Source organism: Hydra viridissima, unplaced genomic scaffold (assembly GCF_058129835.1).
Source record: "Hydra viridissima isolate aposymbiotic clone 2 unplaced genomic scaffold, HvirCarnegie_v1 scaffold_21, whole genome shotgun sequence".
Classification (NCBI taxonomy): domain Eukaryota; kingdom Metazoa; phylum Cnidaria; class Hydrozoa; order Anthoathecata; family Hydridae; genus Hydra; species Hydra viridissima.
In genome coordinates this window covers 534416-562221 of record NW_028324320.1, presented here as the reverse complement: position 1 = coordinate 562221, position 27806 = coordinate 534416, and the positions used below count along the sequence as shown (strand labels likewise).

At 18.7% G+C, this 27806-nt stretch overlaps 2 protein-coding genes across 5 annotated transcripts in view; one reads left to right on the top strand and one right to left on the bottom strand.

Moving 5' to 3' along the window:
- Window positions 1–13795, bottom strand: part of LOC149876388 (uncharacterized) — a 471199-nt gene extending 457404 nt beyond the window's left edge. Inside the window, exon 1 of the mRNA XM_090075456.1 lies at window positions 12986–13795. The gene's annotated coding sequence lies outside the window, so the exon portion shown is untranslated. The remainder of the gene's footprint in view (window positions 1–12985) is intronic.
- Window positions 1–27806, top strand: part of LOC149876386 (uncharacterized) — a 195896-nt gene that overhangs the window by 16461 nt on the left and 151629 nt on the right. The gene's annotated exons all lie outside the window — the stretch shown is intronic.

Genomic DNA, 27806 nt, shown 5'->3' with positions numbered 1-27806 from the left:
TAATAGGTGTAGTTTTTAATACTGCTAATTATAATGAAAGTGGTAAACATTGGGTTACAGTTGTTATTAATATGAGAATTAGGCCAAACAGAATATTATACTTTGACAGTAATGGATTAAGTGCTTGCGATAATATATTAAATTGGTGTAAAAAGCAGTATAAAGAAATGCTCGCTATTAGCGCTGAATTAAATACTGAGGCCCCTATTTTTATAACAAATAATATCTCGCACCAAAAAAGCAATACAGAATGTGGTGTTTATTGTATAGCGGTACATCTTACAGAACTTAGCGAAAACGCAAATCAGCTAGATATATGGCTAGGGTCTAGAATATCAGATACAATAATTTATAAGTTAAGAGAAAGTTTATTTGTTGATTATAACAAAAAATATAAATAATTTTCCTATATTAAATGGATTTAAATATAAATAAATATATAATTTTTTTCTTTGTAGCGGCTATATTTATTATAATAATATTGCTAATGAGAGTTATAATGAAACAAGAGAATATAAAACATAAAAGATATGAATATAACGCCGCTATATATCCACCGCGACTATGGAATAATAATAAGTATGAGCATAATAAACATATTTATTCAAAAACATATTATATTAGGCGTTAATATATTTTTTCTGTTTAGTGGGGGTCAAAATTCAAATCAAATAGAGGAAAAAAAAATTGAATATAATATATATACTATAATAAAATTATTATTAATAGATAGATAATGATTAATAATATTTTTAATGATTATATAGAAATAAAGAAAGTGGTAATAAAATATTCTCCTTCTATTAATTATCTTAGCGAAAATTTTTATATTGTGAAAAATTTAGTTAAAGTTCCTTATAAAGTTGACGGGCATTTTATATTGACAAATTATGAAAAAACTAAATTAATGCATCCAACTATAAATACATTTGAACTTTTAAATAATAAACAACATAGAAAAAATTTAAAAAATAATTCTAATATTATATTCATTAAAAAAACACCGCAAAATATAAAATTAATATAAATAAAATAAATATATAGTATTATTAATTGATATAAATTTTATTTTTTTTTTATTTAATTAAACAATACATTTATATTTTATGGAGCAGCAACAAGAAAAAACACAACAGCTATTTAATAATAATACTACTGAAAGTACCTCAAATAAATTTAATTTTAGCGGAAGTATTAATGCATATTTAACTAAATCTTATTCAAATGATGCAAATAAAAACGAGCCAGAAAATTTCATTGGAGCAGTTCATATTAAACTTGTACCTACTCAAAATACTTTAGATAATTTAATAAAAATAACAAATAATGATATGTGTTTTAATACAATACATAATAATGCTAAATTCAGTATAGATAATCAAGAATTAATAAAGCTTTTATTTACTACATATGATAATAAGTTTACTAATAATTCATGCGACATTATTAATAATAACACATATCCGCCGCTAAAAACTTTACATTTATTATAATATAAATAAATAGATTATATATTTAAATTATAGGAGATTTTTTCAATCCTTGAAATAAAAAATTATGATAAATATTAATTATATTTTTTTTGTCTTTATTTGGCGTGCTAGAATTAAGTAGATTGAAATTCGGGCTATTTATAAATTCATATGAATAAATATCTGTTTCATCTGATATATTATCTGCAGACATTAATGTTATTTCTATTGGAAATTCTGATTTTACTATTTCTATATTAACTAGATTAGCGTCAAATGTTCTTATATCGTTAGATTTATAATAATAAGTTTTTTTATAATCATTATCTGTTACTAAGTTTAGCCGCGAGATAGCTATCATAGGAATATTATCATTTATTTTTATATAATGTATAAGTAAATTTGGCGCAATAAAAGTAGATGTAGGATTAACAGTAATAGTAGAAGTAGTCAATCTAGCATGTTGAAGATAAAAAATGCAGTAAGAAGATAACATATTACTGCTGCATTTATTATTTAATTTTACTCCCTCAAATTCTTTACTAATTATACCAGGCTCATCATTAATAAAATTAAATAAATTGCTAGTAAAAGTATACATGCTTGTATTATTTATATACATTTTTCACCATGGAAAAAAAATATATTTTAAATTTATTAAATTTATTAAATTATATTGCCTTTTTTATCCATATCTAATATTATATTATAAATATTATATAAATTTCGCTTTATATTATCTGTTTTATTAGGATTAAATATACTAATGTCATTAGTAATATAACGTTTAATATCATCTGCAATTTTATTAAAATTATTCTCATTCTTCATAAATTTTAGCAAATCTTTACTATTAAAAAGTTTATAATATTTACACCGAGCAATGAAAGAAGAAAACATTACACTAAATGTTGTTATTTTACTTAAATCTTTATCAAGTCGTGATTTTTTTATATATTCTAGCATATTAGCATACATAGTCATACTGAAGGCTAATATATTTTTCTCTTCAGCAGGTATATAATTTATAGAATTATCTTTTGTTTTGTAGTTTAATATAGTAAAATTTTCATAGCTTTTAGTTATGTCGCGATATGTTTGAATAAGATCATCATAGTTAATTAATTTTTTATCTATTAAATTTCTTTTGATGTAATATAGAGTTATATTTATAAAATTATCTATAATCTTTGCATCTTCGCTGCCAAAAATCAAAGATAATTTTTCTATACCAAAACTTTTATATCCCATTACGTAGCAGCCATAAATTTCGTATAATAGTAACAAATTATTTTTTACTTGAGTAGGATTATTTTTTTCTGCTTGTTGTACTTTTTTATTATTTATAGCTATATAGATATAAGATAAATTTATAGCTAATATATCTTTTACAGCTAGAAAAAATACTGGATTATTTATAATATGAGAAGTATCTTCAGCGGAAAAAACCAATAAATGAACAGGAAAAGTTATATAGTCGTTTTGTGTAAATATATAAATATTCCATGGAGCTACTGTAGAAGATAAATTATAATTAACAGTAAAAGAATATTCATAATCTATTAAACATGGTATTTCTTTTTCGCCGTTAAACATAATATTAGGTGTTTTAGCGTCGCCATGTATAATGTATTTTTCATTGTTATTAGCTGAAGAAATATTATTATTTATTATACCATTTGACATAACACTATTATAATTATATGCTTTATCTATTATAGATTTAAATATAGGAGATTTAAATAATAATGTATATTTGTTAGTGTTTTGTTCGCTAAGAATAGTATTATTTTTTCTTTGCTCATACAAAGGTGACATACAAATTGCAGTAAATATTTGTTTATTATATATATTAGTTGGATTTATAAACTTAATTAAGCCTATATTTAATACATGTTCAAATCCATGAATATTTACATTTCCTAGCAGAATATCTTCATATCTTTGCAGCTGAGCTATATTAGAATCATTATTATTATTATGTACAAATATTTTAAATACTATTGCATTATTATCTGAATGTTTAATATCATCTGTTTTTGTTATTATAATATCATTTTCTATATAGTTTTCTATCTTGCTGATATTTTTAATAATATTTTCGCCGCAATAATTTGTTATTGTAAATTTAAATACAGCATTAGTAGAAGAATAACTATTGCCGCTAAAATCATTAATATTACTATTATTTAATGTTATATCTTTACTATCATTATTATGAAATATATATTTAGGTTTAAATAATATTTCGTCTTTAATCTTAAATTTTATTATATTATTTTTTTTTTCTGCCATAAGTTATTTAATATTTTAAAAAAAATAATAAAATCAAATTATCAATTAATATATTAATTAAGAAATACAAATATTACATATTATTAATTATGTTATTTAGCAGTTTATCTTCAGCGCTCATTATCATTTTAGACTGAGAATCAAAACTATTATTACTTTTTTTATTACTACTAGTAATAGAGGCGGTGCTAACAGTATTAGTATTTTTATTAAATATATTACTAAATGATATTACGCCTTTCATATATAAAAATATTACTATTAACAGTAATACAGTTACTGCTATTATTATATATATAATATATCTTTCCATTAAGATAAGATATTTATAACATATTAAAATAAATTTTATTACACTGTTTGGAAAAATATTAGCAAAATCATTAAATGAATTATTATTATATAATAATATATTTAACTGATAATTTACTACTAATTCTAGATTTAAATGATTTTGCTAATTATATATTTATATTATTGTTTGATTAACTTGGCGAAAATTGGTTATAATAATAAATTTAAATTTAAATTATATTAAATAAGTGAAAATGAATATAGAAAATATTAATAAATATATAATTAAGTAAAATTAGCGTCAAAAAACAAAAGTATTATTATAATAAATATTTAAATAAAATATCTTTTAACAATAATTTAATATAATAAATATTTTTAGAGCTATTTTAAATATCAAGATTTAACAGAATTAATAGAAAAAAAATATAAATTTATAATTTACTAATGTAATATTATATATATGTAAAATAAATAGCAAATAAAAAATAATATTCTAATATTATTTTTTCTAATAATAACTAAATATTTACTTTTACTGCAGCTCTTTATTAAAAAATGTTTTTTAACTGTTTTTTATAATAAATCTTAATAATGATAAGATTTAAAACAAAATATAAATCAATATTATAAATATCTTTTTGATTTTGTATATATAGTACTTTTAAAAACAGTTCCTTTAAAAATGGAAAACAAAATTATAAATTCTGATTTAGAAAAATTAAAAAAAGAAATAAAAAATATTACTAGTATTCTTATTTCTTATAATTTTGATGACGGAACATTTAAACAAGGTAAATTTGAAACTTCACTAGGAATATTATGGCTTTTTCAAAATCTAAAATCTATAAAAAATAAGAATATTGATCTAATTGATGTAAATAATTTATATAGTGAAGAAGAAATAGAATGTAATTTATGTTATCGTTATAAAAGTGAAAAATATAAAGATCCTAATACTATTATTGAAGAATCAAAAAATAATTATCAAGTTTTAATTAAATATATATTATATAATAATAATTGCTATAATAATAAATTGAATTTATCAAAATTTTTATTCGATTTATTTAAAGAAAAAATAAACGATTATTATATAGTTATAACGCATAGAGGAAATATAAATAATCTAGAATTTGAAAGTATAACTGAAAAAAATTTTAGTAATCATAAATTTATAGAAAACACTTATTTTTATTATTGTTTATATAAATTAGCAATGTTAGCGTATAGTAATAAATTTAAATTAAAAATATATTTTGCAACTATGGAAAAGCTATTCAAATGTGATAAAGAAAATAATATAGATGATATTAACAAATTTAATAGTATTGAATTAGGTACTAAAGAACAAAATGACTATTATAATAATAAAATTATATATGAAATTCATAAAGATAATATTAAAGATAATATAAATTATTTATTATATTATATAATTATATCTATATTAAATTTAAATTATAATGAAGTAAAAAAAAATAGAAATGAACTTGAAGCAAACTTATATCCGATAGTAAATCTAATTTGATTTTACTAATTATATTTTTAAAAAAAATGAATAATAAAATAGAATTTAGCGAAATTGAAAAACTTATTAATGTTATGAAATATAGTGATTATTTTAATGCAGTTTCAATATCTAAATTATTATATAAAACAAATTCGGATAATAATCTTGGTGAGTATAAATTATATATTATTCCTAAAAAAAATATAAATAATAATGAAAATAATATTTATATTGACATTGATTATCCTTTACATATGTATAATATAATAGCAATAAAAAAATGTTATGAAATAAATAATAATATGACTGATAATTTACAAAAATTAGCAAAATTATTATCTAAAATAATTATAGAAAAAATAAATAATTATTATTTTATTATAGTCAATAATAATAAAAACATTAAAGAAAAAAATATAAATATTAAAAATATTTTTACTGCAGATTCTACAAAGAATACTTATTTATATTACTGTTTGTTTAAAGCAGCTGTATTTGCTTGTAATAATAATTTTAAATTTAAAATATATTCTACAACTTTTAAAGAAATGAATAATTTATTATTAGCAATGAGAAATCAAGACATTAATTTCAATTTAGAAGATATTGAAAATTATGATTCTATAGAAATAGGTACTGAAGAACAAAAAGAATATTATAATAATAAAATTATTACTGATAACGATTTTTTATCAGCTAAAATAAATACAAATTCTTTATTATATTATATTTTAGAATTAATATTAAATATTAATGAGTATGATAAATATAAAAATTATAAATATTTATTACATAAAATAATAAATTTAATAGCATAAAATATATAATTATAAAAAAAAAATAAATATTAATGTTTATTTTTTTCCTAAAAAATATTTTTCTTTATATTTATCTGTTTTATTTTTTAATTTTAAATATTGATAATATAATATATTTATCTGCTTTATTTTTTAATTTTAAATATTGATAATATAATATATTTATCTGCTTTATTTTTTAATTTTAAATATTGATAATATAATATATTTATCTGCTTTATTTTTCAATTTTAAATATTGATAATATAATATATTTATCTGCTTTATTTTTTAATTTTTCTATAAATATTTTTATTTTATTAATTTCTATTTCTGATAATTTTAATTCAGATAAATATTTATTATTCGATATTAAATCTAATCCCATAAATTTTATAATATCATGTAAAATATTTACAAATTTTTTATATAAATGATGATAATAATAATAAATAGGATTTTTGTAAATTTTAGTTAATAATTCATTTATTCTTATTGTAATATAATCTTTTTTAATTGTTGCTAATTTTTCATTATTTATTGTTTTTTCTTTTATATCTTCTAAATTCTCTAATAAAAAATTGTTAAATTCTTTATAATTTTCAACACAATGTTTATCAGTATTATTTAAATTAAAATTTAAAAAATATATATTTTTTTTTGTTTTATTAATTTTTTTAAATAAATTATTAATAGTAATAATTGATAATATATATTTAATATTTTTATCTTCTTGATCTTCACGTGTTAGTAAATTTTCTGTTATTGTAAAATCTTTTTCTAAAGAACAAGATATATTATTATTATAAATATTTATTGGAGAATTATACATTACATCAATAATACTTAGATAAAAATTTTTATTTAAATGATTTAAAAATATTTCGAATAAATTATTATAATCAAAATCATCTATATTATTTATATTTTTTAATATATATTCGATATTTGATTTAAATAATAGTTTTCTATTTTCATCATAATCTATTGTTTGATGTTTATTTTCTTTTATTTTTATCGGTATATATACTATTTCAATAGTAAATTTAGCATTTTTTTCATCACAGCATTTTTTACTTAGATATAATAATTGTTTATTATCATCGTAATCTTTTATTGATGTTATTAATTCATTTGATAATATTAAATTATTACTCATTTTATTTTAAACAATATTAAATATAAAATCAAAATAAAAAATATAATAATATATATTTATTTATTTTCTTTTTTTTCTATTATATTAGTATTTGATAATAATTTATCAAACATAGATTTTTGCTCAACACTAGATGGATCAGGTAAATATGGATATATATTATATATAGTACCTGTTTTAATATGCGACAAATATCTTTTAATTAAAAATTTTAATAAAGATGGATAATATTTTTCGTTAGAAGCAATACAATCTAGTGTCTCAAATTCAGTATCTAATTTTTCAAAGTAAAAAGATAATATATTATTTTCTTCATTAGTAAAACAAGGAATAGGTTTATCGTTTAAAATCATTAATAATGGAGTAGTATAATCATATATATTAGATATTATACGTTTACTTTTATCATTTTTACATATTTCTTTAATAGCGCGTTTTAAATTTGTATAAGTTACTAAATTATAATCTATATTCATTATATCATAATAAGGTTTAATAACATAGTTGCAGTAATTAATTAAATCTTTTTTTGTTATATCAGTTGTATTTACTTCGAATTTATTTATCCATTTAGAGAAATAGTTTTTTCTGTTTGTTATTACATGAGCTATTTTAGGTCTTTTAGGGCGTTTTATATTTTTTATTTTATCACAAGTATTTATTTCATTTATAAAATTATATATATTTTTTTTTATTTCTTTTTTTATTTTTTTATCATTTATATATTTTAGCGCTTCGTTATGATACATTAATATATTTTCTATTTTGTTATTTTTTTTGTCTATAGAATAAGCCATACTAGATATAAACATAATAATATCATTAACACTAAATTGTGTTTCGTCGTTTTTATTAATACATTCTTCTATTATAGTAATTACGTTATTGATTCTGTCATTAATATATGAAGGTATATAATTCATTTTATAGTAGAAAATTTTTCAATATTATAACAGAAAAATATAAATATTTATTTTTTCTGCTAACAAGATAATATGAAAATATTTTCTACTGAAGATAAATTTAAAAATACAAATAAGAATAATTATATAGCATTTTTTATGAACTAAAATACAAAGTATTATAAAGAAATAAAAATATTTTATAGCTATAAATGTATATTTTTTTTCTGCTAATTAAATTTTAAATATTATATTATTTATTTATTTAAATTTACTATTAATAATTTCTCAATATAAATTTGCTTTTTTATTAGAATTTTTAATTAAAGTATTAATTAATAAAACATCTTTATAGCGTGAATTGTAATTAAAATAAAGAAAAAAATTGTAAGGAATACAAAAAGAAAAAAATATTAAAATTTATTTTAAAGATTATAAACAGCTACTGCTAATCGCTAATATATAAATATAATTATTTAATTATTTTTTGCTAAATTTATTTATAATCTATTTATTTTTTAATCTTATTCTAACTAGATTAAATTAATAAATAATTTAGAAAAAACAATTATTCAAATATAAAATTTTATATTATAAATAAAATAAAAATATATATTATTTAAATATGTTTATTTGTTTGAATTTTCTATTTATAATTATAAATGTTTATTAAATTAAATAATATAAATAAAAATGAATATTATTAGTAATATCAGTATTAATGATAATTCTCAATGTAAAAATTTATGTTTATCAGAGTGTTTTTTTGATTTAACTACTAGAGATAATAATAAATCTTATTACTCTTGGTGTTATTTACATCTTTATATTGGTACTCTTAATGAAAACAATTTTGTATCTCAAAAAAATTCAGAAATAATCAAAAATAACTTAGATGAAATAATAAGATTAGCATCTATAGATTATAATAAAAAAGATTTAAATAAAATTAGAAAAAATATTATAGATCAATTTAATAAAAATTTTTACTTATATGTAGATGTAACAACAATGAAAAAATCTTCTCAAAGTGATAATTATGACATTAGTAAAAATAAAAATGATATAGATATATTAACACATATATTAAATAATCATTTATATAATTTAGGATTAACTATCGACTTATTTTCCGCTGATAAATCTTTAAAATATAAAACTTTAGGAGAAAAACCAATAAATACACAAAGATCTAATTATACTATTGATAAATGTGATTGTTATTTTGATTTAAAAAAATTAATTAATATATTAATTAATAAAAAAGAATTATACAAATTATTAGAAGAAAAATCTTCTTCAGAAAACATAAATATAAATGATTTTCTTAAATATAAAAAGTTATTAGATCTTTTATAGAATTAAATCGTATATATATATATAAATATAAATAATTATTTAAACGTTAATAACAATATAAATAAAAAAATAATTAAATAATTATTTTTTTGTTAATTTTATTTATATCTGCTTATTTTTTAATTTTATTCTAAATAGATTAAATTAATAAATAATTTAAAAAAACAATTATTTAAATATAAAATTTTATATTATAAATAAAATAAAAATATATATTATTTAAATATGTTTATTTGTTTGATTTTATTATTTATAATTATAAATGTTTACTAAATAAAATAATATAAATAAAAATGAATATTATAAGTAGTATTACATATTATGATTATTCCAATTATGAAAATTTTTATAATGAAGATGGAGATTTATGTATAGGAACTGCTTTATTTGATATATTAGATGATAATAATAATATTAAAGAATATAGTCGATTAAAACTTTATATTGGCACTATTAATAAAGATGATTCTATATTTATAAATAATTCAGAAATAATTAATAAAGATAACTTAGATACAATAATAAATTTAGTATCTATAAATTCTTGCGATGATAATAAAGTTTTAAATGTTATTCAAAAAAATATTATATATAAATTTAATAAAAGATTTTACTTATATTTAGAAAAAGAAACAAAAAAGAAAAATAATAATAATAGGTATATTATTAATCAAAACCATATAAATACATTAATACATAAAATAAATAATAAACTATATGAATTAGGATTAACTATTGAATTGTTTTCTGCTGATAGATGTTTAAAATATATCACATTAGGAGAAACTGGAATAGTTCCAGTAATTGCAGATGGTCGTACTAATTCATGTAGTTGTTATTGTGAATTAAAAACATTAACTGATATATTAATTAATAAAAAAAAATTATATAAATTATTAGAAGAAAAATCTTCTTTAGAAAATATGAATATAGATTATTTTTTAAAATGTAAAAAGTTATTAGATCTTATATAGAATTAAATTAAATATATATATGTATATATAATTATTTTAAATAATTTAAATAAAAAAAAATAATTAATATAATTATTTTTTTTTATTTTATATATTATAATAATTAAAATTAAAATTTAACATACAAATTCATCTGCAGCTTTATTAATATATTCTATAAAATCATTTATTTTTTTTATTTCTTCAGATGATAGTTTTAATATAGATATATATTCTTTATCTTTTAATAAATGTAATCCCATAAAATTTTTTATATCATATAAAATGTTTATAGAAATTTTTTCATCTTTTGAGTAGTCAGTTTTATCTTCTTCTAACCAATTTTTTATTTTTGGTAAAATTTTGTGTTCTCCTACAGTTACAATTATTTTTTTCTTTGTATTTTCTAAAATATTTTCTAAGTTATTATAAATATATTCGCAAAAATAATTATTATTTATAAATGTATTATTATATTGACTATATTGTAAATTATAAATTATTTGTGGCGTCTTAATTTTTTCAAATATTTTGTTTGATATTGTAAATAATTCTATATATTTGCATCTATTATCATCTGTTAATAATAATTCATTATTACAAGTGAAGTATTTTCGACACATAACAGAATTATCATCATTATAATATATATAATAATCTACTTTATCTGTCATACTTATTTCAAATGTTTTATTTATATGATGTAAATATATTATAAATAATTCTCTATAATTAAATTTATTTATATCAAGTTTAAGTATGGATTTGATATTTGATTCAAATAATAATTTTTTATTTTTACTATAATCATTATAAGAATTAGAATATATTTTTTTTGGTATATATGCTATAATAGTTCCATTACTTGTATATTGATCATAATTATCACGACAAAATTCTCCTGAATTTATATCAGTTATAACTAAATCTTTTGTTAAAGAAATTTCATTATTATTATTATCAATATTATAATTCTGATACATTTTAACTTAACTGAAGTAAAATCTATGGAATACTTTACTTTTATTTAACAATATTGAAAGATAAATCAAAATGATAAACATATTTATTTTCTTTTTAACTTAAACTAAAAAGTAAAATGATTTTAGTAAATATAATATAAATATAATTTTTTAGTACTAAAATTTAATTAGCTAAAATTAATTTACTAAATATATTTTTTTCTCAGCGAAGATTTAGTTATCTAAATAAAATATTAATTATTTCTCAACAATGCTATATTTGCGGCTAAATTTGAATTATCTTTAAAATATAAACTTATTATTTAATTTAAATTATGTCTAAACAAGAAAATTATAAAGCAAAAAAAATAGGAAATATTGCTTATGATAATAAATTAGCACCGCAATTATCTAATTTATCTTTATTAACTAAAGACAAAGAAAAATTAATTCTGGAAAAATTTAAAAATAAAATTAATGAAATTAGAGAAATTAATAATGAAAATACTAATAATGAAGATCTTCATTTACAAATAGCTGTTAATCCTAATGTTACTAAAGAAGAAAGAATTAATATCGCTTCTCAAGTTCATGATATATTAGGTGTATCGCAAAATAAAATACAAAATAAATGTTTTAATGCTAATGCTAATAAAAAAATAGTAGTAGAAGATGATAAAGTAAATAATCTTAACATAATTAAAATAATTGACTATATTGCTCAAAATCCTAGCAATAAAAAATCTAATAAAAATAGTACTTTAGCTGAAAAAAATACTATATTTGTAATAAATGAAGGAAAAGATATTAAAACTTTAGTTAATTATATTAGCTTAGATTCTATAAATAATTATTTTAGCTCTTCTTATAATTCTAATTACTTTTTATCTGATACACCTGAATATATTTCAGTTAGCAGTTATTCGCCAGATGAAGATCCAATTATGCCTGAAGTTTTATATAAAAAGTTATTAGATAGTAATAAAGAAATAATTAACGCAAAATTTACTAATACTATTACTATTCCTGAATCTAAAACAGATGAAATTAAAGATCCAGACTGTCAATCTGGTTATGCTGTTATGTATAATAAAAGCACAGTAAATGAAGCTGTAAGATTAAGAGCAACACAAGAAATTATTTTATATATGTTTAACCAGCTAGAAATTAAAGCAAAAAATGATTTTATGAAAAAAACAGAAATAAATGCAGTAAAAAAATTTATTGGAGAAATATTTGCATTTCCTGTTCCTGATACAAAGCACGATACTGAACTTACAAAAAAATTTGCTTCTGATAAAGAAATGTCTGAATATATAAATGATGCGGCTAGTATGTTGAACGAAGTATATAAAAATGTTGGCTGTATAACTAAAGACAGTAAAGATAAGAAAGTTTTATCTAATCCTATTGCTATGTTGGCGAATTTTAAGCCGCAGCTAAAAGGTTTAAATGAATTTAAAGCTAAAAATCAAAATAGACTAACTACTATTACTAGTTTTACTGCTCCTATTCATTCTGATTATTTATGTGTTTTAAGCGCTCATATGTATTCTAAATATAGACGAGCTGATGATGTTGACGCGCGAAATAGAGCTACAGTTATTAGTAAATACTTTAATAATAATGGAATTCAATCTTTTGTTGTACCAATTGCTACTAATTTCGCTATTAAAAATAATTTTAATTATAGTGATAATGTTCTTTATGATAACGGCGAAAAACAATTAAATATTGGTGAAATTTTATCTAAAAAATTTATTGAATTTAATTATGATATTTTAGATGATAAAACTCGCGCTGAAAATGAAGCTAAAAGTAATATTATATTAAATTACGCTGAAATTGAACGTGAAATTAATATCGACTATATTCTTAAAGAATGTAAGCGAGCAGTTAATAAAATATTAGAATATACTGATATTCTTATTTCAACTAGCAGAAATGGACTTATAACAGATATAGATCATAGAAATTATAATAACTGCGTAGAAGGAATTAAAAAACTGATAGAAGGTTTTAACGAGCTATCTAATAATCCTTATTTAACTACTCATAATAATAATTTTGAAGTAAAAACCGCTCAGGTTGAATTTAAAGGAATGAAAGATAAAATAGCTGAAGTAGAAATTATGTTAAATGATTTAGATGTATACTTAAAAATTAAAAGTAATAATGAATCATCGGAAAAAGAAAATGAAGCTAACAAAAAATTAAGCAATATTATGATTAGAATTAAAACTTTAATCTGCAGAACTGAAGATTATATTAAACGAGCAGATATAATATCTGAACTATGGACGCCTGAAATCGGCCCTATAGATCCAATTATCGCGACTAGAATTTTAACTAATATACCTTTTATTGTAGGCGAATCTAATAAAGTATCTATTGCTTGCTTAGATAGTAGCTATAAAATACGTGATATTAGTGCTATATTATATTCACTGCTTGAAAATATAAATGCTATAGCTACTCCATCTGGCGCTCTTATGAGTGTAACAGAAAACTGCAAAGAAGTAATTAATATACTTTCACCACCTGAATTGCAGTTAAAAATAAATGAATTAGTTCGTGATTTTTGGAAACAAAGCTATAATGCCGATAAACAAAAATCGCTAATTAAATATCGTGAAAATATTATACCAATAGAAAATGCAGTAATGGAGTTAAATAAAAAATGTAATAAAGGTTTAGCAGAAATATATATGCCATGTATTACAATGATTTCTAAATTAATATATAAAACATTAATTACTTATATTAATCATTTATCTGGAATACTTGAATATATTTACTTCTATTCTGAAGATTTAACAGAAGAAGATATAATTAATTTTATTAATTGTATTGTAAAAATTCCATACACAGATGAAAATAGTCTAGATAAAAGAAAAAAATGCCTAAGTAGAATTTTAAACACACAAATATCAGATTCAATTAAACCATTAAAATCTTCTACTTATCTGCTCGAAAATGTCTTTCCCTATGTTTCGTCTGAATATATAAAGAAAAATGAAAAATTAAAACAAAAACTATTAAATTATATTGATACTTTTAATGAAACTCTTAATAAAAATCTGACTAAAGAAAAATTACTTAAACTACATAACTGTTTAATGCCAGGAAATGAACCTTTGACTGATAGAGAAATTACTATAGCAGATATATATAGTTTAGTAGATAGTATCATAATGAATAATGATGAAAAAACTGTATTACGTATTATTCAAGATTTGAGGAGCATTATGGAAGATAATACTAGAAATAATAAATTTAATGTAATTAAAGCATTACATGAAAATATATATAAAACAAATAAAACTATAATTGATAAACATGAAAATATAGATTTATTATTGGATTTACAAAAAATAATTAAAGATAAGAAAAATCCTTTAACTGAAGCTGTTAACTTAGTTAAAGAAGAATTATTAAAACCTGATAATGATTATAAAGAAGATAATGAATAATGTTAATAAATAATATTATATATTTTTTTTTATATTTATTTTTTGCTATTATTTATTTATTTGATTTTATTAATATTAAAATTAAAATATATTAATTGAGCGAAATTAAAATTAAAAAAAAAAATGTCTAATAAATCTAAATATCTTCTTCCGTACCCTAACAGTATTAAAGCTTATATACATGAAGTATATAATCAGACTGAAAAAGATAAATATCTTATTAGCGCATTAGTTTTGATACCTAAGAAAAAATCTGTTGAAATTATTCCTGAAAAATATGAATTATTTTATAAAATATTAGCCTTACATAGTTATTATAAAAATAATAGCAAAAAAACAAATTTTAATCCAGAAGAAGAACTTAAAAATAACTTAAACGTTTTTTTAAAATATTTTACTATACATATTATAGTAGTTAAAGTTTTTGATACAGAAAATCCAAAAAATAGTATTTCTTGCGCCGATAAAGAATATATAGAAGAATTTAAAAAAAATCAATTCAGTAATATTGTAGCTTTTTATAATCTAAACAAAATCTTTTGTAAATTAGGTTTAAAAGTACCAATATACTATTTAGAATTTGATCAAAAATATATTAAAAATTTATGTAGCAAAGACTTAACAGAAAAATTACAAAAAGAGTTTAATAAACAAGAATCTATACTTTCAAAATATATTATTAAAACAGAAAAAGAAAAAGATATATATACTATATTAGGTGAAAATGAATATAAGTTAATAATTAGAAATAAAAATAACGATATAATTTATAACAAAATAGATATAAGTTCAGAAAATTATTATAATTCTTTATTTGGATGTAATAATAATTTATCCTTTATATTAGATTCAATTATTACTACTGATTATAATGATGATTCAATATCTAATTTTATTAGCGATGAATTATTAGAATTATATAAAAGATTAATACATTATAAAGAAATTTATGGAATTTTATTTAGAATGGTTATAGATAATGTGGATTATCTTGAAGTAATTGAAATAGAAAAAGATTTTTTAAATAAAGTTAAAGATATTGTAGCACATATTAGAAATACTTTTAAACAAATAAAATAAAATAAAATAAAATAAAATAAAATAAAATAAAAAATAAATATTTATTTTTTCTGTTTATTTTTAGAAAAATTAAAATTAAAAATAAATATTAACAAAAAAATATTAAATTTTATTATATAATATTTTTTTTTGTTTAATAATTATTTTTAATTTTAATTAGAAAACTTACCTAATAATGATTTAAGATACCAGTTTATAATTTTATCTAGTTCGCTATAAATACGAAGTTTTTTTATTATTTCTTTTATTTTAGTTGAATCTGCATTATTTATAATACTAATTATAATATCTGGATATAAATGTTTATTCATTGTAATATTACCTATTTGCGATATTAACTGTTTTTGAATAAAATGATATGTTTTATGAGTATCAATATTTATATTACCAAGTATTGATTGACGTAAAAACGTTAAATCTTGATAATAATCATTTGTACTAATAATTATATTTGTGTTTATTTCTTCGGTTTTATTAGTAATCATATTATAGTAGGAAATAATGTTATCTTTTCTACCTAAAAGAGTATAAAGTTCGGGGTTTTTATTATCTTCTATAAATTTAGAAGAAATATCATTATTATTATAATAGATTTCACTAAAAATACCTGTAAATTGCTTATTTGTATATACGTCAAAAGTTTTATTAGAAATTTTTAATTTAAATATTGATACTTCTAAATCAATAGTTTTAAAAAATTCATTAAGTTTGCAAAATGTTTTAATATTAAGTTGTTTATTATTACTAAATTTATCGAAATATTCATCAGAACCAACTATAAATAAATTTTCATTTTTTTCTTGAGCAGGTTTTTTAATATTTATAGGAACAATATAAATAGTAAACAATTTTAAAAATTCAATCATAGTTCTTTTACATTCTTCTATTAATTTTATTTCATCATATTTGCTACAATTATTATAATGATCATACATTCCTATTATTTTATAAAAATATTTAAAATTACTTGACATTTTTATGTATTTTACGCGAGGGATAAATACTAAACCTGCTGTTAATTCATCATTTTCGTTTATAAAAGTTTTATTTAAATTACCAAAAATATATGGTGAAATTGGAGGATAATATTCACGATCAGGATCTTCATTGCAACTCATTTTTTTCTGTTAATTTTATTTTTATAATATGAAAATCAAATATATATATAAGTAAATAATTATTTTTTAGCAGTATAAAATATACATATTAATATTAATAATAGAAGATATGTCTTACAGAAATGCTAATAAGGTACATATTAAAAGTTTTATGGCGTCAAAGGGAGCAGAAATGAATAATCATTTAAAACAGTTAAATAATGAATTACAAAATATAACATTAAATCCAGATACTTCATTTGATTATAATACATCTATTATAATGAAAAACTATTATAATTCTATCCAAGCGCATATATATAACTGCATTGAAGATTTTAATAGTAGTATAAACAACTGCATTGAATATTTAACTAACTGGTCTATTTTAAATAATGCTAATGTTACTAGTGCTTTATTGCAAGTTAGCGATTTTAAAATATATATAACAAATTATATAAACGAATTATTTATACTTATTAAAACTGCAGCTGACATAAATATAGACGCTAATATAAATAATGAAAATATAGGTAGTGAGTATAAAAAAATTTGGATAAGTATTTTAAAATCTAATTTTTCTAATTACATGTATAGTAATAAATATTATTCTCTATATTATACTATTAATATAAAAGAAAATTTAGTTTCAATGATTGATATTTTTAATAACATAATCGAGTGTTTAGATAGAAAAGAAATTGATACTTTTCCAATAATTGGTACAAATATCGATGCTAAATTATTAATAGATGAAATAGCTTATAGTTACCCAATAACTACAGAAGCAGAAAAAAATACATATTTTAATTTTATATTTAATAACTATATTATATTATACAATCTTAAAAAAATTTTACAGTATTCAGTTTTTATACCTATCAATGTAAACGAAATGATAGCTAATCTTAGCGGTTTCGTGGAAAATATTAATGAAATTATACAAAATGATAAAAATACTCATCCATCTAAAAAAGATGCAGTTAATGCATTTGCAGGCACTATAAAAAATACAACATATTTTGTTGCCAGCAATTTTCATGACTATTTTATAAATTATTTATCTAATGGTCTAAACTCATCTGAAATAATAACAGATATTGTTGGTGATCTAACTACAGACAATAGCGGCAGATTCGGGCTAGGAATATCAGAAGATAATAAGATTAAAATGTTATTAGGTTTAAAAACAATGATAGAATTTTTACTAGCAAGTACTGCTAATAATAAAAGTTTTTCAAATGAGCCAAATATGCTTAAATCTATATATAATATTATAAACTGTATACCAACAGATGAAAATAATCCATCAATCGTGCTATATAATAGTTTAAATAAATTAATGTAGAAAAAAAATCTTTTCTAGCAAAAAAAAATATTATTTTTTTTTATATTATTATTATTAACCAAGTATTAAACTTCCATTTTTATACATATTATATGGATAACCACTATATTGATTATATGGATCAAAAATAGCTGGCTTTATATTATTATTTTGCATAAATAGCGGGTATTGTTGCTGCTGAAATTGATTAGGATGATTATACATAGAATTAAATATATTTGGCTGCATATTAGTAGGTCCAAATAGATTTTGTTTTAAATAATTATTATAATTAGGATATTGTTGTGGATATTGTTGCTGCATATTATGCTGGAAAATATTATTATTTCCTAATAATTGATGTTGTGGTGATTGCATAAGTAATGGATTAGTTAATAAATTATTATAAGGCGGCATTTGTTGTTGCTGCATATTATTTTGATTAAACATCATTCTGTTGTTATTATATCCATAAATAGGATTTTGCATCATCATATTCATATCTAACTGTTGCTGCTGTGGGAAAATATTACCAAATTTTTTTATATTATTATTATTATATCTGTTATTATTAAAAGGATTATTATTTTGTGTAAATTTATTAATAACATTATTATTATTATTAATTATTTTATTAATTTTATTTAAATGAGTTTCATTTAAATTATTTAAAATATATGACATAATATCATTACTATTAATCTGCTGCTCAATATTACTTGCATGATTTACAATTTCATTACCAATATTACTAGGTCCTTCAAAAATTCTACAATTATTTTTAATATTATTAGAATCATGAGGATTAAGTTTATTATAGTTTTTAATTAAATCTGATAATGATTTAGCTAAATCATTATCTAAAAATGAAATATTAGCTTGTTTAGTTTTAAGCCCACCTTTACTATCTGCAGTTGTTATTAAAGTTCTTGTTACAGGAATTAAAGTTGAATTGGAATCAATATTATTATAATTTTCATTGTTGTCAAATTGTGTTTGATTTTGAGCAGGAAATGTAAAATTGGTAATATTAGAATTCATATATATATTCTTACAATTATTAAATAATTTTATTAACAATTTATTAATTCAAATTTTCACTAAGTTTAACTTAAAATATAAACAGTAAATATATATTTTTTCTGCTTAGCCGACTACCAAGCAGAAAAATTTTATTAAATATACCAATTATAATCTCTATAACCATGTTTATCTACAATTTTCGGCTGATAGACGCTATATTCTTCTGTTTGTTGTAATTTATTATAATTATTATTAACGGAATTTTTTAAATTATAATTAGTATTATGAGCTCTATTTGTATTTTCATTTCTTAGATGCATTTCTTCGCTGTAATTATTAAAATCTGCTGGATATTTATTACCTTTATTTATATTATTATTTATATAGTTATTATTATCAACGTAAATATTATTATATTTTCTATGATTATATAAAAAATCGTTTTCATTTTTTAGTCCATCTAAATGATAATTATTACCTGTATGTTTATTAATTAATCTGTTTTCCAAAATATTATCATTGAATTTATCATAGTTTTTTAACGAGTATTCACCTAAACCATTAGAATCATTATAATTTATTTTCATCACACTCTCTACATTATTAGCAAAATTTCTATCATTTCCGCGGTGCATTTCGGCGCTGTTATAGCGCGAATTATGTATAGCGGCTAAATTACGCGGCGAAAAATGTGTATTATTATTGCAATTATTATATAAATTATTTTTATTTGCGTTATTATATAAGTCGCTAGAATGAACTATATTATTATGTGAATTATTATTTATATTAGCCGCTACATTAGAAACATTTCTATATATATAATTATTATTATATAGATTATTTATATTTTTTGTTAATAAATCTTCTTGATAATTATTATCTTTTTCGCTAGAATTAATAATTATATTATTATTAACGGCAGGTAAGTTAAATATTTCATCTCTGACGTTTATATCATTTTGTATATTTATATAATCATATGGTTTTATATCATTATTTTTTTCTGCAAATTCGACCCCAGAATAAATAAGTTCATTTAAATATTTATTAAAATCTTTTGCTTTATCTATAAAGGTATTGAAAACACTATATAAACTAAAATTACCGCCGCCAGTATTCTCAACTATTGCGTGGCTACTATCATTATGAATCTGTGGGGCAACTCGAGGTTTTGATCTATGAGCTTTAACTTCTTCATTATTTCTGCAAAGTGCATCCATATAATCAATATCAGGTAAAACATCTAAAAGCTCTTCACCAACAAAACTATATGAAACAGTACCATTATCTTGCGGCCTAACAAGTTCTGGTATAATATAATCTATCATCTGTAATTTTTCTGCATCATCTAACATATCTTTATCAAAATACAAATTATGATTTTTAAATATTTTGCCATTATGCTCATTAATATGACTATTTCGTGAAAAATATTCAGATAAATCTACCTTTTTAGATCCAATATAAGGTGTATCATCAAACATATCATTCTTTAAATCTATTTTGCTGTTTTTAATAAGTTTATTAACATAACTAATATGATTAAAATTTTCCATTCATTTAATCTATTTATAAAGTATAAATAATATTTATTTTTTTTGCTTTGATATTATTTAATATATTAAATAAAGCAAAAAATAAATATTATTATTATAATATTAAAGAAAGATAAAATGGTTATAATAAAAAAAGATGATTTATTTTATACTAGCGTAAAAGTAGAAGATTTAAACTATAATGTTATTTTAAATAGTTATATAACAAAAGTTAATAGAGTTAGAGAATTTTTTAAAATAAGAGAAGGCTGTAAAAATTTAGAAACATCTTATAATAATTCAATCAAAAGCAAAAAAATAATAACAGAAGAAGATGTATTTATTTTTTATATTAAGTCGCTAAAAATAATAAATGTATTAGAACGCGCCTATGAAATAGCTTGTTTAAAGCCTCCAGCCGAATTAAAAACAATGAAATATATTTATACTATAACTAATATAACACCAGGTAAAAAAACATGTAAAATAACAGCTGCTAGTGAAGATATATATTATTTTGAGCGCAGTATAATAAATCAACTAGAAGAAATCGAGCGAAAAATATATAAAATATCCGCCAAAATAATATTAACTATATGCAAAAAAAAATTTAATAATACATAAAATATATTATTTATTTCTATTTATTATAAATGATTTAGTTTGTTTAATTTTTTCTCTGTATAAATTATTATTATCTATAGTATATATAGATATTTTTTCTGCTTCTTGGGAAAATTCCAATACATATTTTAAATTTTTATTATTAGTTAGCGAAATTATATTAAAATATTCGCCAATGTTTTTTTTAAATAAAAACTCTATTCTATCTGGATTATTATTTTTATGTTGTATTAGTTTTGACATAACTGAATTATATGCTTCATTGTTAAAAAAAACAGAAAAAGATGTATTTTCTTTTTCTAAATCTTTTACTGAATAGACTAAATCAATATTTGATGAAAAATCAATATCTTTTTTGTATATTTCTTTATTTATATTTTTATACACCGCTAAATAAACATTTTTATTTATACTATTAGAATTTGGAAGCAGAAATGAAAATATTATTCCATTACTTGGAGTGCTACTATTACTGTTTCCAAAATGATTTTTCATTGATGATCTAATGTAATTCCATATTTCTAAATTCATAACAATAATAACTGCCGAATTTTCATTATAAGCATCATATTTATTATTAATTTCGCTATTATTAGATAATAATTTTATTTCATTTAATAGCCATGTATTATTTTCATTTTCGCAACTTAATACTATAGTATAAATATCATTATGTATTTTAATATTATTTATATTATTTTCATCATTAATACAAACCATATTCATTGTATTTGCTTTTAACACTGGCGTTAATGTATTAAATTTAGTATTAACTGTACTTAAAACAAACCAACATGTGCCAGTTTTAATATTATTATTAATAAATGAATTGTTATATATACTTTCAATAATAATAGAAATTTTATCTGTATTATCTCCAAAAAAATTATTATTTATATAATAATTATTCATTGTTATTTTAATTTCATTATATATATAACATTTATCAGAAGTTAAATCAGAAATAACATTATTTGTTAATGATTTAAACTTTATTATTCCATTTTTAAATATATCAATAAAAATTGTATTATTTTCATTTGAACTAATAGATTGAATTATATTTTGGAGTCTATTTTTTTTCTGATTATTAGATGAATTCCATATAAAAATAGGAACTGAATCATTTATATTGAGTAAATATTTATATATTTCTTCTATTTGATGTTTATATTGAAGATCAAAAGGCATTTTATAGAGTAATTAAAATTATTTTTTTAACAAGTTATATTTATTCAAAATAATTTCAGATTGATTTAGAATACTAAATTTTATATAAGCTTTGTATTGCGTTGAACTAAATATTTGGTTTATATCTTCTTTTTTTTTTAATTTAGAGAAAATATATGCAGAAAAATTTAATAAAGATCTAACCTGAATAAAATTTAATTTATTGTTATAATTAATATTTGCTTTAGATAAAGTATAATTAGTTAATTCATTTTTTATATAATTAGCGGTTATATTATTTATATCTAAATTATATCTAATATTATCTATTAAAGTTAGTATATCTTTTTTGTATTTATCCATATAAATTGCTATATTATTTTCCATATTTGTTGACATTAATTCAAAATTTTCTTTACTGTCTATAAATCTAGTACTAAGATTTTCTGTTTTGCTGTTTATAGTTGTAAAAGTTTTTTCAAGATTACTATCTGAAAAAAGTAATATATATTGTAGAAATTCAGTGATTTTCATATAACATAATTCAGTATTTACTGCTTCTTTAATATCTTTATTTAAATTATATATAATATTATTTATAATTATTTTTATATAAGTTTCATTATCATATAAATTTATATCAACTATAGTTGAAAATAGTTGTTTACCAGTATTATTATTTATAGTTAACATTCCGTTTTTTAAATTTACTCCTCTTATAAACTCGCCATTTATATCTATATTTGTATAGTTTTCAGATATAACATTCATTTTATTTAAAGGCAGAATAATAGAAGTATCATCTTCTGAACAATCTATAATAGCATAACTTTTAATTTTATTTAAATTTTCTGTATATTTGTTGTTAAACATACGCATCAATAAAGCATCTAATGGAAATATATTAATAAAAATTTTTAAATTTTTTATTATATTTTTTTTAGTAAATTCTTTATTTAATATAGTTATATTATTTTGTTTTGTTTCTATTATAGTTTTTAGTAATTCTGTTACTGATTTATCCATTTCTTTATAAAAAAAATATTTCAAAATATAATCAACATATTTTTAGTAGAAATAAAACAGAAATTAAAATAAATAGTTAAATTTATAAATAAGTTAATAATAAATTAATTTATATAAAATGTATTATTTTCTGCTATAAAAAATAAATTAGTTAATAATATAATAAAAATACAAAAAAAAAATAAGAACTTATAATTTTAAGAATTATATAAAAATTTTATTATTTTATTATATTAGTAAATTTAATTAAAGATTTATTAAAAGATTTTTAAAATAATAAAACTAAATACTTTGATAGAAATATAATAATTTTTGTAATATATACAAAAAAAACTTGTAATAATTAAATTTAATATATCTGTTAATTTAGCAAAAGTAAAAATAAATAAATTTTTTCTGCTAAATTAGATATTTATCTATTTGATAATAAATATTAAATATTTAAAATTTTTAACAATGAAAATTATAAAGTGTTTTTTAGATTTCTCTTTAAATAATTTAGAATTTTATAGTAATAATATATTAGGTAAAATACTTTATAAAGATCAAGGTAATATTAAAAAATATATATATATTTGTGTTGGTTTTAAAAAAACTAAAAAAAATTACACATATTTTAGTTATTATGATACGTCTTCTAAAGATCAAGAAATTATTAATATAGATTCAGAAATAATTAAGTATAATACAAAAGAAATAACAGAATTAGCATTTAAAGATAATATAAATTTCTTAGATATCAAAAAAGATATTATAGATCAATTTAATAATAATGATTTATTAATATATACATACAGTAAAATAGAAAAATGTGAGAGTGTATACGATTGTTATGAAGATGGTTATTCAATACTTTATGCCGATGATTATTCTAATAAAAAAACTATTAGAATACATCAAGAAAATGATAATAATATATACAATGAAATAAATTATAATAATGTAAATGAAATGGGCTTATTAATATTTAATATAAATAATGAACTATACGATTTAGGAAAAACTATTAAATTATATCAAACAAATGAAGACAAAATATTAAATTGTATAATTTTAGGAAAAAATAAAATATCATCAGAATTACAGAAAAAAGATAAAAATTTTAATTATTCAATTAAATTAGAAACTTTAATTGATAAATTAATTAGAAAACAATATATAAAATATTCATTAGAAGAATTTTATAGTATAAACTCTTTTTCATTTAAATGTAGAAAAGGTAAATGTAGTTATAAAAAATATAATAAACTTTGTAACATTTGCAAAAATAAAAAAAATATAGTCGAATATAAAATCTGCGAAGAATTTATAGATAAATTATAAATAGTATTTTAGATTAGTTAAAAGTTTAGCAAAAATATAAATATTTTTCGCTAATTTAGCGCGCAGCAGTAAAATATAAAAAAAAATAATTAAATTTAAATAAAATATTTTTTTCTGCTAATTTAACGCCGCAAAAAGAAAATAACTAATTAATTTATATAATTTAAATAATAAAGCTAAAAATTAATATTATTTAACTATATTAAATTTATTAATATTTGTAACAAAAAAAATATATAATACATTTATGTAATATATATAATAAAATTATTAATTCTATTAATATTTAGCAAAATTAAATTTATTATTATTAGTATTATTAACATTATTAGTATATGCTTGCTTATTCGGCATAATACTAAATTCTGTAAATTTAGATTTAGTATTTTGCTGTAATTCTTGTTTATCTTGTGCAACATTATTACTTTCATTAATTAAATTATTTGTGGCTTTAATTGTTTTTTCTGTAATTTTATTAAATATATTATCTTTTTCATTATTACTATTTTCACTATCAGTTCCATTTTTAATAGTATGAATTACTTCATTAATTAAATTTGGCGCCATTTCTTGAAATCTGGTAGTAATTAATTTTTTAAGTTCATCATCTTTATTATTATTATTGCTATTATTGCTATTATTGCTATTATATGTTGTATCTACATTATTAGAATTATAATTACAACTTGCTATATTTCTTCCAAATCTATCAAAACTACTACTAAAACTACTATTATTACTAGTGTTTTGCAGATTAAGTTTAGATATTTCTACAAAATTATTTTGATGTTTCATTAAATAATTATTATTAGAATTACCGCTAATATTAGGATTAGAATTAATATTAAATCGCGGCGGATTATTATTAGAAGAATGAATAGAAAAATTATTATTATTTAAATTATTCATTCTTGATCTTTGTTGCTGCTGCTGAATATTAATACCATTATTAGTATTTAATAAATTAAATTTATTAGAATTGGAAGAAATTTCTTGTATATGTTGCTGTGGATTAATAATGTTATTAGCGGCGTTATTATTATATTGTTGAATATTTTGATTTTGATTATTATATGGATTATATTGTTGCTGAATAATAGTATTATATGGATAATTATTACTGTTGTTACTACTGTTATTACTAATATATTGCATATTATTATACATTATTTATTTATTTTTAATAATTTAAATAAATCAAATTTTAACGAAATGTAAAAACAAATCGTTAGTTTATAATATAGAAAAAAACAAATATATATGTTTTTTATGTTATTAAAATAGAAGTATGGATAATAATAGTAGTGATATTAATATTAGTCAGTTAATGAACTCAGAACTAGGTTACAACAGAGAATATATAAATTATGTAAATAATAATAATGAAATCAATAAAACATACTCTACTGCGGCAGTTGCTAATGATAATAGCAGTAATATTTATGATGATGAAGAAGATATTTATGATGATTATAGCAATAATAATAATATGTCTTTACCTGTTGCTGCTACTCGTAATTCAATGAAAATTTTCACTAAAGATTATAATAATTTTTCGCAAATGATTGGAGGCGAAATCGATACCCCTGAAGGAATTAAATATAATTCACGGGTTAATAATTACTCACTACAATTAAATCAACATGATATGTCTAATAAATCTTTAGTTAAATTCAGAGAAGCAACTAATTATATTAAAACTCTTAATCTGCTTAAAGATCATATACTTAATTATCAATTAGAAGAAATAAATAAAATTTCGCAGAATTTAATATATTTAGATTTAAATCAATTAAGTCAAGCTTATGAATATCTCAGAAAAACATTAGCAGATACTGTTTGTTTTTATGCTTCAACAACTTCAGTAACAACTTTAATAGATTATATTGATACTATAGTTTTTGGTAATATTTCTTCTAATCAATCATCTACTATGCAAGTTATTAATACTGTATTTAAAGGAGAAATAACTAATAAATGCTCGGATTTATTTCAGTTAATAGAAAACAATAATTTAAAAATATATCTATCTATTATGTTAGGATATTTCACTGAATTTATATTAAGATATAATAATAGTAACGAAGTAACGCGAAATGTAGTTGTAAATGCCGCGACAAATGCAGTAGATAATTTAACAAATGATATAAGCAGAGAAAATAATACAGTTACTAATATAAATAGAAAAAATAAAGCTATTTCGATTATAAATAGAATAAAATTGTAAAAATATTTATTTTAGCGCGTCTAATAAAGTTTACTTACTTAAAATATTTATTTCTGCTATTAAGCGGATTAATTATTTTTTAATATATTATTTATACGCCTATTTATTTCTGATAATAACTTAATTTAATATATTATTATTATATTATTTATTTTTTTTTTATATAAGAACGCTAAGATTAAATTATTTATT